This window comes from Anopheles arabiensis, chromosome 2 (assembly GCF_016920715.1).
Source record: "Anopheles arabiensis isolate DONGOLA chromosome 2, AaraD3, whole genome shotgun sequence".
In the NCBI taxonomy this organism is placed as follows: domain Eukaryota; kingdom Metazoa; phylum Arthropoda; class Insecta; order Diptera; family Culicidae; genus Anopheles; species Anopheles arabiensis.
Genome location: NC_053517.1, coordinates 38,310,494 through 38,323,634, shown reverse-complemented (window position 1 = coordinate 38,323,634; position 13,141 = coordinate 38,310,494).

The following is a 13,141-nucleotide window of genomic DNA, read 5'->3' as shown; positions in this document are numbered from 1 at the left end:
TTTGTTTAAAAATGTCACTGTGAAAGTTTAGGCTAGCAGGAAACAGGAAAGGACACATTTCGCTACCGCTCGAATACAGCTAATTGCATTACACTTAAGAGCGCAGCACTCTACTGTCTGTCTAGCGGTCTGGATGTTATCAATTTGTGCATGATGTAGAACGGAAATAGTGATGGAATGAGTGCCACATTATATTTAAAGCCTATACTTTCATCATAATCTGTGTCATTAGAATAATAAAAAGATGATTCAAGTTTGAAGTCAAACAATGCGTTTATTTGTAAAATAGTCCTATAGCTCATTAAAAGTTCTGAATTAAATACTTTGAAGAGATTATCTTGTAAAAGTAAAATACTATTTATATTTGCATTTCCATCAGGCGCATTCTACAATTCGTAAAAACTAACTCTACCTCCAATTAACAATCTAACACAAAAACTGCTCATCATATCAATCGAATCATTTCATACCCGAAGAGGAAACATTTCGTACCGTAAATCCCCGCCACATCAAACCAAGAAACGCATCGACAGTTCGTCAAAGTCTCGTCCAAATCGAGGCCGCCGGCGGATGGTCCGAGCGTCTAACGGAATGCACAATAAGGAGCACAGGTGGACACACACTGGCCAGTCCGGGCAGGACCGGGTGCCATATGTGAAAGCACCCTAACCAGTTTCACCTGTCCAGCCCGGTCCGGCAGGGGTGCGGAAATCGCGCGCGCCGGTTTGTCCGAGTGGGCCGACAACAATCGCCACGTTTGGGACGGTTCGTTTTCCGGTCGACGGCTGAAAACGGTGCCACTCTGCGGTCTAGCCTTCGCCCGTCTCCGGCCTAACTGCATCCGTAATTGCACCGCGCGTGGCTGCAATCGTGCCTGCAAATGCAAAGGGTATCCTCGTTCTCTTTCTCTCTTTCTCTTCTTCTCTCTATGTATCTCGACGTAACGGCTCAGGTAGCTGACACACAAAGTTATTACCATCAACACGCACACTCCCACATACCTACATCGGTGGGCTGCTGGGTGGTACCGTTGCTGGCGAGAACAATAGACAGAACAGTGTCTAGCGATCACCAATCACCGGGCAAAGACGACGTTGGGCCAAGGTCTTGCGTTTGCCTACCGCCGTAGCATATTAATCAGTAGCGAGATGTAAGCCACCATTATGTAAGGCTTATCGGTAGCCGATGGAACGTTCAGGCGATAGAACGGTCGATAACGAAGAACGCGAACAGATTCCTCATGGCGATGAGAGTGAAAGTAGGCCAATGTGTAAGCATCGTGAGGGAGTGTAAATAGCACTAATGGGTAGGAATTAGCTTATTAACAGGGTTTGAAGTACTGTAATATTAAAATCCAAAAAAAAAAACGATTTAACGATCATGCATAGCAAACTTTGAGCAAGACTCAATTCGAATGTGTCTAAATATTGTCTTAAATCAGGAGATTTATAACAATATCCAATCGAAAATAATTTTAATAAAGAATATTTCCTTTAATCATATCCTCGAGTGTAAAATTATATTTTTAGACTGTAGCCTAAATTTAATTAAGCTTCAAAATTGCATTCAAGAAGATCAGCTACTGCATCCCTACCAACGATAGACGAAAAAAGGAACTCCTACAACGAACCATGGGAAAACCGTGAAAATTGAATCCTGTTCCCAGGACCTGAACCTGGACCCGATGGGAACAAGTGCCTTCCTTATGCAGGTGCAAAATTCTTCGAGCGCATAATGTATTCATTTTCAATTCGTATCCCGGAAATCGGAACGCGATTGTTACGACCCCATGTACGGAAGGATCGCCCTCAAAACGTACTGCGTTTGTTATCCCCGGGTCATCCAACCGGCAAAAACCTCGCAAGGTCCTGGGAAATTTTCCCCAGCCATTCCTTAAAATGAACCTGTTCACTCGGGTGCAACCTCGATTCTCACATACATTTGCATTCATTTGTCGACGTTCACTACACTTCTTGTGAGGCGGATTAAAACATCCTCTGTTACGGTAGAAAGATCTTACAAGGACCTCACCAGAGAATGACCGGAGCTTGAAAACCCCCCTCCTCTGCTCGCCAGGAAGGAAACACAAAGGACGATGGCTGCGACGACTTTCTGACGCTTAATGGTCAATTAACTTTTGACTACCTTTCGTTAAAACGCACACTCACGTGTAATCATCAAACTTCCCCTGTTTTTTCAATGAACTTTACTTCCCCCTGTGAGTATCCTTTCGCACTTGCACCGCTCCTTTCCGGACAGACAGGATGAAAAAAGAACAACATCAATAAAACAATCAAAAAGCCAAAAAAACAGCAACCTGTTGTTATTGTGATTGTAGTGATCGTGGCTGTCCGTTCCGGTGGCTTCCTTCCTGCGAAGGCATCCAATGCTAACCCCTCAATTAAAAGGCTTGCCGGGATTTGATATTCCCCCTTTTATTTTAGATTTCCTTTTTTTGTTCGGTTGAGTTTAACCAACTCCATTCTAGGATCTTGATGATAGGGTGCGCAAGAGAATGGAACCACAAAAGGAATAACACACACACACTCATATCAAAGGACAGACAGCATTGAGGGCGAGGATCCTTTTTTTCTTCACATCCAAACAGGAAGGATGACTTTCCTTCACTCTCTCTCTCTCTCTGTCCCCTCTGTGTGTGTCGACGCTTTCCGGTTGGAAAACGCTCACACCCAAAAACAACATTATGCCCATGGTTCGACGATCACGCTGCCTAGCCAAGCGTCAAATTAATTCCATTTTCAGATACAAATGAAATCTACGCTCTACCACAACCACACCCGTTCTTCATCATTTTGTCCCTTTATTTTCCCTTCCACACCCAGCAAGTGGATGTATGTATGTGTGTGTCACAATAAGGATGTAATAATTGGAAAACGAATTAACACACTTCCCTTCGCGATCGATCGTGCTCGATTGTCCTTTTCCGTGGTTCGTCAAGACGTCATTCGCGTCACACATCCTTTGTACATCCTTTGGCTGTGAGCAAAGCAACAACTTACACACAATATTGTGCACACAGGTACCATTCGAAGGGACGCAAATTCTTCCCTCTCTGAAACGTTTCGTGTTGATACATAATTTATGAATCATGTTCCCTTCACCTACAAAGCACTAACCGGCAAGCGATTTTGTGCGTTTTTTGTGTGTGTCTGCCAGATCACTGTAGGGTTGGGTTGGACTATGGGAAACAGAACCGTAGCTCGCAGCTTTTATGAACAATCTTTTATTTTCATCCCCCCATTGCCCGTTGTTTGTTGGCAGAAGGGTGAAAAAAAGGCAAACCATCGAAATGGTAATTCACCTGCCGCGCCACACACAGCAAAAAGCGACAATCTGCTACGGGGCCGAAGCGCTGCAAGTGCATGGGAAAAGGCTACATTGCATGCAGCGTGCCGCGTCACGGTGTGAGCATTCCGCTATGGGTATGGGAATTGGATGGTAATGTGGTGGTATTGTTCGCACGAATTACTAAAGAGTAGATAGCGCTGAAACCGGGTGAAGGAATTTTCTCGATTACACACACTACCCGAGCGCTCTCTTTGGTAGAGGCTAGGTTTTGAGGAGCAAAATGCGCTGAACTGTACAAATAATTTTACACCGATGCACGCTTATGTACAATAGTGGATGTACAAATAGAAAATATAATTGAAATAAATTTGGAAAATTATTAAGACTCTAAATATATGCTCAGGATCGGATAACTAGCATTACGAAATGCCTTACGAAGAAGAATGCACGTATTGGATATTACAAATGAAATTTAAAATCATGTCGAATGGTAAGTAAACAGCTAAAACTAAAGGAACTTTAAATAGTGTCAAAAATACGAAAACAACATCTTTCAATTGGGCTAGCGATCGGCAAACTTATCGAGCGAAAGAGCCAACTCTTATAAAATGTTTGTAGAGTTACAGGTGAAGAGCCAACTAGATAAACCAAAATAGAAAATGTATGAATGGTATAGAGCCGCCACCTAGACAGCGAACCGTACTTTACCTACTGGCAAACCAATTACAAACATCAGGTTCATGATAGTTTTATTAAAATTCATTAAAAAATTAATCAAAATAACATATTAAAAATCAAGCAATGTTCATTTAATGTTCTTCAAATCAGTAAATGATGCATTCAAACGATTCCTTATATTCAACGTCCCACCGTACAGTACCATTATCGTGTTGGCAAATAACTAGCCATATGACACCAAAGTACGACATGGCAGTTGCGGGGACCCATTGCGCGAATAATCATTTTTTTATAGCGACAACAGAAAAATCAAAGCTCATTCTAACGTTCATACTGCCCTGCTGTGCATGCAAAAGCAACATTTAAGCGGAACGAATAACTCCACCTGCCCCGGAACCATTCGCCCCTACCAGCACCCACTCAGGTGCATCGACCCAGTGGCCTATTGTTGCAGCGCTACCACCGTCCCGGCCCGTGCCGTATCGTCCGAAGGCCTTCCGGATGTGGCCGATGGCGATCAGACGCAACGGACGCCGGTCGGTACCTGGTGGTCGGGAAACGCGAGGCAGGGGTAAAAAACGGCAAAAATCTTCCTTGGACCACCCTCCCCTCCCCCCTTCCATCTCCACACATCAACCCTTTCCTTCACTTGTTTGCTTGTTGGTGGTGGGATGAAAAATCGTAAATTTTCCGCTGTCACGCTTGACGGACAAATTCCCTCAGTCCGCGCTTCAGCTCGCAGGCCAGCGTAACAAAAAATCCAGCCAGTTCGAAGGAGGCAGGGAGAGGCCGTTAGGGGATGATGATAATTTTGATTGAGTCAAACCCATACGTCCACCCAGCTCTAAGCTATCCACCCACTTCCTGTCGAACGGCCTGTGCTGCCCTGTCCAACGATCTACCCCCCCACTTTTCCCGCCACTTCCCACGCTCTCTATTTTGCGATAGTTAGATGCGGCCGAAACGATTCCAGCCAAGAGGAGAGCCCTTCATTAAATGGGCATGACAATGGTGATTACGTGAGTGGATTTTTTGTTCCTATACGTGTCTGTGTTTGTTGTTTTATACTCGATCGTGGTAGTATTTGAGCCCTGGTGGACTGATCGTTTGCATCGTAACAATGTGTTGATTTTTGGTTTTGTTTTATAAACAAAGCAAGAAAGTAATTTAAGCGTGCACAAGGGGAAAATTCATTTGAAAAAGGATCATGATTTTACAAAAACAGGTCATTTCAATTTTACTGACTCATTTTTTGAATAATAAGAATTTTGAAAAATAAGCTCATTTTTCATTTCTTAATCTACTCTGAAGTACGGAGAACTTCTACAGGATCTACATTCATCAACAGCTGTATCTTAGAGCTTTAACTAATTATTAAATACTTTTTATTATTCTACAAAGCCTCGTAAAACACTAAACCCTACAAAGGTTCATTTTATAACCACTCAAAACGTCACACCATACTTTTTAACGACCCTCAGCCCCACTCCAATGCAGTAAGGAATAACGATACATTCCCATCACGTCATCAGCTCAGGGGGACACCATCATGATGGACGTTTCCTTCGATTTCCTTACGAGCTGAAGCTTCCGAGTGGGTTTACGGCGTACCGCACCGAGTGCTGCATCATGTTGGGTCCCACCCACGCGAAACACACACACACACACACGGGCGCGGTATGTCGGCACTTTGACGGAAGCATATCTCGGTCATAAAATCAGTGTCATTGCGTAACGGCCCCCGTTAGCAGCTGACGACGACACAGATGAGCGGGTTAGATTTGTGTGGAGTGCAATCGCCACAGCAAAAATCACACACACACACACACACACACACAGGGATGGCAAGCAAAAAGTAGCTAGAGAAACGTCCGATCTGCAAACAGTTCGCATACGGGGCAATACATGATGCATGGTGAGTGAGTTGCTGTATGACAATGCTTGCTAATCGTTGTCCATGCCCGGGTCGATCGGGCTGCCTAATGCCGGGCTTCTCTAATGTTTTCCGTATCAGATGCCGTTTTGGTAGTGGTAGTGTGTACGATTCGGTGTAAGAGACACACAGAAGCACCATTAGAACACCCGTTAGTGCATACATGACAAATCGAGGACAGCCCGACATGGGTCAGCTGATGTGTTTGTAAGTGGGAGGATGCATGTTACGTGGCCAGAGGGCGTACAAGCGTGATGATTAGTCATTACAAAGACAACATCGCGCTTAAGCCCGTAGAAAATTATAGAACCTTACTGCAAAATATATGCCAAAGAAAGAAAACTCCATCGGAATATGTTCATTTTGCTCACTTAATAGTTTATTAGAGCATTTAAACAGTTTACTTCACTAACTGCAATTCTTACTATTCCCGAAAGTCATCCTGCAACTGCCATGATCAAACCAGCATAACGAACAAGAAATATCGCTTATCATGGAACCACCAAATAAACATAGAGAAAACAGTGGCTACTCCAGCATAAAGCCGTAGTAGTGCAAAGCAATACATCCTCTGTACGACCCTTCTTTACGACGAAAGTCCAACGGAAATATTCACTGGGACCCTCCGCTCCGGAAAGGACCTACGTAGATATTTCCTGCATGAGATGCTCCCCGATAATAGTGTTTACTTTTGAGGTAACGTCACACAGCGTCACCTTCCGGTGATCGCGTCCCTAATTACAGACGCCCAGCGACGTGCAAGATGCGCACTTCCGGCGTCTAAAAGGACGAGCACGGCACCTATCGGAGAAATAGCCAGGTCCTCGCGTAAGGTGATGATATTCTAGCACTCCCCCTTGCACCCTTACGTAGCCAGCCTTGAAAGTGTGTAACGTTTACTTCCACCTTCAACTGTGTCTGCATGAAAGTTGTATCCGCTTCGAAGAGTTCCTTCCATACCTTTTTCGCAGGAAAGTAAAATATATCCTTGATAACCGAGGGCCAAACCCCTCGTGCAAGAAAACAGAGCTTCCGTCTACCGTTAGGGAAAGATTCCGGAACACTTTCCTGTTCGTTGCCCTTTCCCTTCATCGTTGCAAGCGTTCCAGACGGGTTCGTCTGTCGAAGCATCTTCCTTAGCAACGGCCAACGCATACTACCCCACGGAGAGTGGGTACAGTAAACCAAGGTGATAATAATTTATTCCTTGAAGCGGAAACGTATCCCTACGTCCCTACGGTTGGAAGCATCATGCAACGAACCCTTCTTCCTTTCGAGGAAGAGTAAGTTTCCGTTCCCGATCGTTCCGCAGTCTGGCGTAACGTGGTGCACAGACAACACGCAGTGACTGTGGGCAGTAAAGTACCATAACGTTTCTTCCTCAAGGAGGATATCCATCCTTCTGAGGGCGTTTGCTTTTTTTATAAGAAGATCACTACATTAACATTCCAATTATTCACCCCTCGCTAAAGATTGCTGTCTGGAAACGACACACACAAAAAAAACAACCAAACTACTCGATCAAGAGTTTCAGCGGCATGCTTGTGCTCTTTACTTCTCGCAGTGTGGCATGATCTTGAGGCAAAATTATCATACTGATCCACCGTTGAGTGTCTGTGCAACCTGCGCACGGAACCGAATCCGGACTGAGGAGGATTCACGTTCCGCTACGGTGCATTTCGTTTCAGGTTGGTTTCAGGTGTGTGCCGTGGTCGGATGTTTGCGTGATTTTTGTGGGGAAAAAGGATAGCCAGCGTACGCTCGAGCAATCCTCGTCACGGTTGCACAATCTGCGAGGGTAGTCATCGAGGAGGTTTTAAATTTTAAAAGGCTTCAAGAAGCGCAGGTAAGGCATCTTTTTGCCATCCTATTTATTATTATGACTTTCATCTATCCAAGTTTGACTTTAAAATATGATTTAAACGCTTTCTTATTCGCCAATTTGAACAAAGTTATTTATTATAACAGACATTTTTTTTTTAAATACATTCGGTAAGGGAAATAGCATGAAACACATAGTTTCACCATCATCACAAATAATACGAAATCAACAAATAGAGCGCGAAACCGTAGAACAAGGAGCAAGAACCTCATAAACTAATCATATGCCTTTCTTTACCCTGTTCAGCAACACATAACTGTACGCGTATTAGTCTCAAATGTTTCACATTAACGCTTCTTTCCTTTCCTTACTTTTCTCGCTTCTCGGTTTCACATAACGCAAGCACGTAGTACGTCTGCGTCTTATCACGTACCCAACATCGCGGGTTGGGCACGTCGCTGCGACTATCAGGTTCATGTGCATGTGTGAGTGTGAGTGTGTGTGTGGGCATGTGTATGCGCGCAATGTTAAGTAAACAAGCGTGTGGAAATAACGTCGTACCACTTCCAATCCTGACGAGGTCCCGAGACGATCGGGAACCAAAGCAACGCTCGTTTCATATTGTACCACATTTACTTCCATCCCAAGCTTATCGCCATGTCCAATGGATGTCGGAGTCGTTGGCCCTTTTGATATACCAGGAATAGCGTCCTGCTCCTGTTGATTTTTAAACCGATGCAAACGAATTTCACACAAACAGTGGAGGCCTTTCATGCAATTTCCCTTCCCAAACAAATCGCCCGAGCTAAGAACGCGGCTGGACTTTTTTTTATAGTTGCTTTTCGCCCTCCACTGCAGCTTTGTGCTCTAATTCTGGGACCCTCTTAAGGCACTCATGGGCGTTTCGGAAACAAAGAACGTCTTTGTTGTACGACACTTAACATAGCAACATAGCAATGTTTTCACAGCTCTGCAGAACAGGACTTGCCGTTGAATTGTGTGATCATAAAATTGTTGTTCAAGTGCTAGAATTTATTGCAAGTGCGGATAACAATTGCTAAGAAAGTAAGAGATTTTCTTTAATAAAGATGGTTCAATTTGTTTAGACCACTTAAGTGTCTAACCATTGAGTATTTTGAGCGAGCAGGCTTCGTATTTTCTATTTATTGTATTTATCTGGCGTATATTTATCTGACTTTGAACGTTTCAAGCATGTCTATTAATCTTATCATATAGTCAACCTTTTATGCTCCCGAACCGAATCGCCTCCGTGCAGTGTAAGGATGTTCCTACCGATTACTCAAATAATTTTGCTCGTTATCATCCAAGCGGAAGTTCAGACCCTTCTATCAGACCAAAATGAGAATTTGAACATTACTCCCCTCTTTTTCATGTTTGGTTCGCATCCTGTGCTACATGAACCTTAACCAACGTACCACAACCAACCAACGGCAAACATCATCCTCGATCCTCGCACACAAGCAATGCTTTGGCGTAGGGAACTACCCAACACCATTCGGGCGGTTGGTTCTGATCTGATGACGTTTGGCCTCTTTTTGTGTATTCCTCTTCCGTGACCTCCCGTGAACTCCTTACCCTAGAGTCGGGCATATTTAACTTCCTGTGCATTTACAGCAGCAAAACCATTGGGGGTAACGTATGGGTTTTGCTAGCATCGAAATTTAAGTGTTGCGGCTGAAAGACTCGCCCAAAATCACGCACTGTTGCACATCCTGCCTTTTCAAAGAGCGTTGGGCAAGTGGAATAAGCTTTACATATGAGTATGTCATTTTTGGGAGTCTTGTATACAGCAATACTTCAATTAAACATGGCATCAACATTTTATTATCAAACACAATAGAATGTTGATGCTCTAAGCTTTATTTCTTCAGGGGTCTCAAATGAATTAGCAACCGTATTACAGATGAAAAAAGTGATTTGCGATTTTCAGGAATAGCATATAACTTATTCATACAAGAAATTACCGTTAACGATAGATCGGTCATAATTGATGATGATCTACCAAAGCCGATTAGAAGCGTTGGTCGCGATCGTCTGAAACGGTGAACAGTTGTGTAGAAGCGGAGCTCACAAAAAAACCAACTATCGTCAATGCCTAGAGATTGCTACTTTCAGTAGAGTTTGATGAACGATGCTTGAGTAAACGATAGAGCACAAATTTATTATTTTCTTCAAATGCACCCGAGAAGTCTGAGTACAATTTGGGACATCTCGGCAAACGGTAAACGAAGCTAAGCGGAACGCTACAAAGAACAGAGCGAAAAGAGCAACAACAAAAATGCGACCCAATCACCTGACGTGTATCGAGAATCAACATAAAACTAGTGCCAATCAAGTGCTGTTTGTTGAGATTTAGAGAGTGAAAAAGCGTGTGGAAAATGATCCACTTCACTACATCGCTAATTTCGTACAGTTCAACAACACCGGCGGGTAGCAAGGAGATTCTCCACAAACGTAGAGAAAAAAGTTCCTCCGATTTTCATCTTGATCTTTGTCTGTTTTCAGATTGGAACAAAATCCCATCCCCCAACCACCAAATCCACCCAGCGAGCGGAAGTAAAATCGGAAGCAATGGGAATGGAAAGCGAAAAGCGATAGAAACCAGAGAGAATGGAAAATAAGAATGAACGTAACTTCGGAAGAGAGGCTGAGACGGCGATTGAAAGCAAAAAAGTAGAAAAAAGGCAGAGATACATCCTCCAGGGCACCGTGACGCCCTCGGAACGAATCGGATCGGCACGCGGAAGATGAATTAAATTAGAGACGATTTGATTCCCCCCTCCGTTTGCCTGCCTGGTAAGCCTTCAGTTCGTTTCGTTCCAGTGTTCCCCAGTCATGGCTTGGGGTCCATTTTTCACCGTTGTTCCAGTTTTCCGAGCAAAATTTTGTCCCGAAAAAGAAGTAACTTTTTTCCCACTTCAAGCAATTCTTTTACCTTTACTTCTGTGCACGCGAACGTTTCGTGGACGTTGGGGAGCTTCAAAACAGCACGCACCAGTAATGCGGCCAACAAGAAGAATCTAATGAATTTAATTCTTGGGTAGGGAATTTCATCATCGCAGCAGACTCCCAAGATGTCCCCAGGAAAAAGGGCATCTTCGCGTTATGAGGACGGGCGGGTGATCATGGACAAGGCGGACATTTTTGATCTAGTTTCATTCGTAGATCCAATCGTCATCCATCTGTTTGGAACACTTTCCTATGTCCCATCATGGCCTGGTCGCGTTAGTTTTTAGCTCTCACTGCATTTACCGTTAATTGTAGCGCGGAGTGTGGGGTGCAACCAGATAAACCCTTCCCAGGAGTCCGAACGTATGGGAAAGGGGGAATCGAAGCCGCATGAGACGAGTATCTTAACATGGAACAACCACTTGTCGACTTGGGTGTTACACAAGTCCGATTTTTTGCCCTTTCAGTGTGTGTTGTAGCTAAGACGCAAGGAACGGTGTAGGAAACAATGGGGTGCCGTGTCATAAAAAGGGCAAAACCCTAGAACGATGACGATCGCCTCCGGAGAGGGCCCGATCGCACGCGGATCGCAGGAAGTTAACCTCAATTAACGGCCTGTACCATACGATCTTTATTCCCTTTGCCTACTGGGGATACATTCTCACCGACACAGCGAGCGGCAAGGCAATGGTAGTGTGCGACTTGTGAAGGCATCTCTCATAATCAGAGGTTTGCTTAGGGGATGCTACGAGGAAATAAATAGTTCAAGAATAGTGACATACAGTATGGAAGAGAGGGATTTTGAGAACTGAATTATTTTTTTACATAAAGGTATTGAACTCGAAAGATATTTAGCACCATTTACATGGACTTTCATGTTAACTGTGATTTATGTATTATAATTTGATCAAGATGTTAACCTCCATTCCTTCGAATTAAAGATCATTCAGAACCATTTTCCTTCGCCGCACGATTTCAAAAGAGCTCAAAAACAGTCCCTGCACGCACTGCAAAGCGCAATGCTCATGCGCGAGGAGATATACGCTTCCTACGAAACCAGAAAAGAATTCTCCTTTTCATTAAGATGGTTCATTCACCTCGTCCGTCGGGATTTTCTTTGACCTTCATTTAAGAAAGTATCTATTCATTCCTCCTTCTGTCGGGGTGAGGGATGTTCTCGTTGAATCGTTTTCATTTTTCCACGACTTAACTTCCCTTTCTAGCTCTTCCTCGCGGGGCTTTGGAGAGTTAGGGAATCGAAATATTTTTCTATGTTTTGTTAGGGAAAGAGCAGACACCTCTTTCCGTCATTCAAGGTGCTGATGGAAATAATGTAAGCAGGAGTATGTGCTGCTGCATATTAAATAAATCATGTCCTTTCAGAAAGACAGCTAAGAGACAGTCTTAATAATACAGTACTGTATAAAAGATCTTAAATAGGAAAGAAAAATAAAGATGAAGTTTTAAAACAGAATAATAGCTTGACGACGCTAAACCAATGACGATGTAGATAAAAGAATGGATCTTTGTCCCTGCAACAGACAAAACGAATCTTCGCATCTCTAACGAAGGAAACGACAGCTATGACGACAAAAACAAATCAAAATCCTTGTCAATTTATGAAACTACCGAAAAACCATTGAACAGTCGGATAAGGGCTTCAGCATTGAAATATTCAAAGCTATACTTTCAACAGCATTTAAAACAGCTAAATGCAATAGGTTCATGGTACTGTGTAGCTCTACCTCAAACATAAGTGGAAAACACTTCAAACTGAATGATTTGAAGAAACAACCCTAAAACCATCCACGCTCAATTTTTTATCCTTTCTCAAGCCGTGCTTCGATCAAATCAAAGAAAGATGCATTCAATACCCACTTGCATCCCCCCTCTTTACACCTTGCATCCATTGTCTTTAAGCTCAACAATTAATGATGCTTTTTGACTGCCCCCTTTCGTCCTGATCGAAAGCAGAAGCATAAAAAAGTAACGATCCCGAAAGGAGAAAACGTTTCGAGTAATTAAAAATCATGTCAAGTCATCCCTGCCGCGGACCAAACGACAGGTTCAGGATTGGACTTTAGTATCGAAACGTTCCTCTCCTTTTGGGAGTGATTCTTCATCATATTATTTCACTTCTTTTCGTGAACGGATGTTCGAAGGAACCTGAGCGCATTCCCACCTCAAGTGTGTACGCAAACCATCCCCAGAAACTAGAAATCCCGACCTGTCCGGTAGAGTCCACTTGTTATTGCCGGACTTGGTTTTCTCGCCTGAGCTAGTGTAGAGGTCATTGGCACGAAGCTATTCGGTAAGAAAAGGGTTTGAAAGGAAAAGGGTTACGAGTTACGGGATGCCTTTCTTTGGGATTTAGGGCTTGGTCCAGCAACGTTTAAGTTAGATCACCCTACGATAGGGCGTAGAGAGAA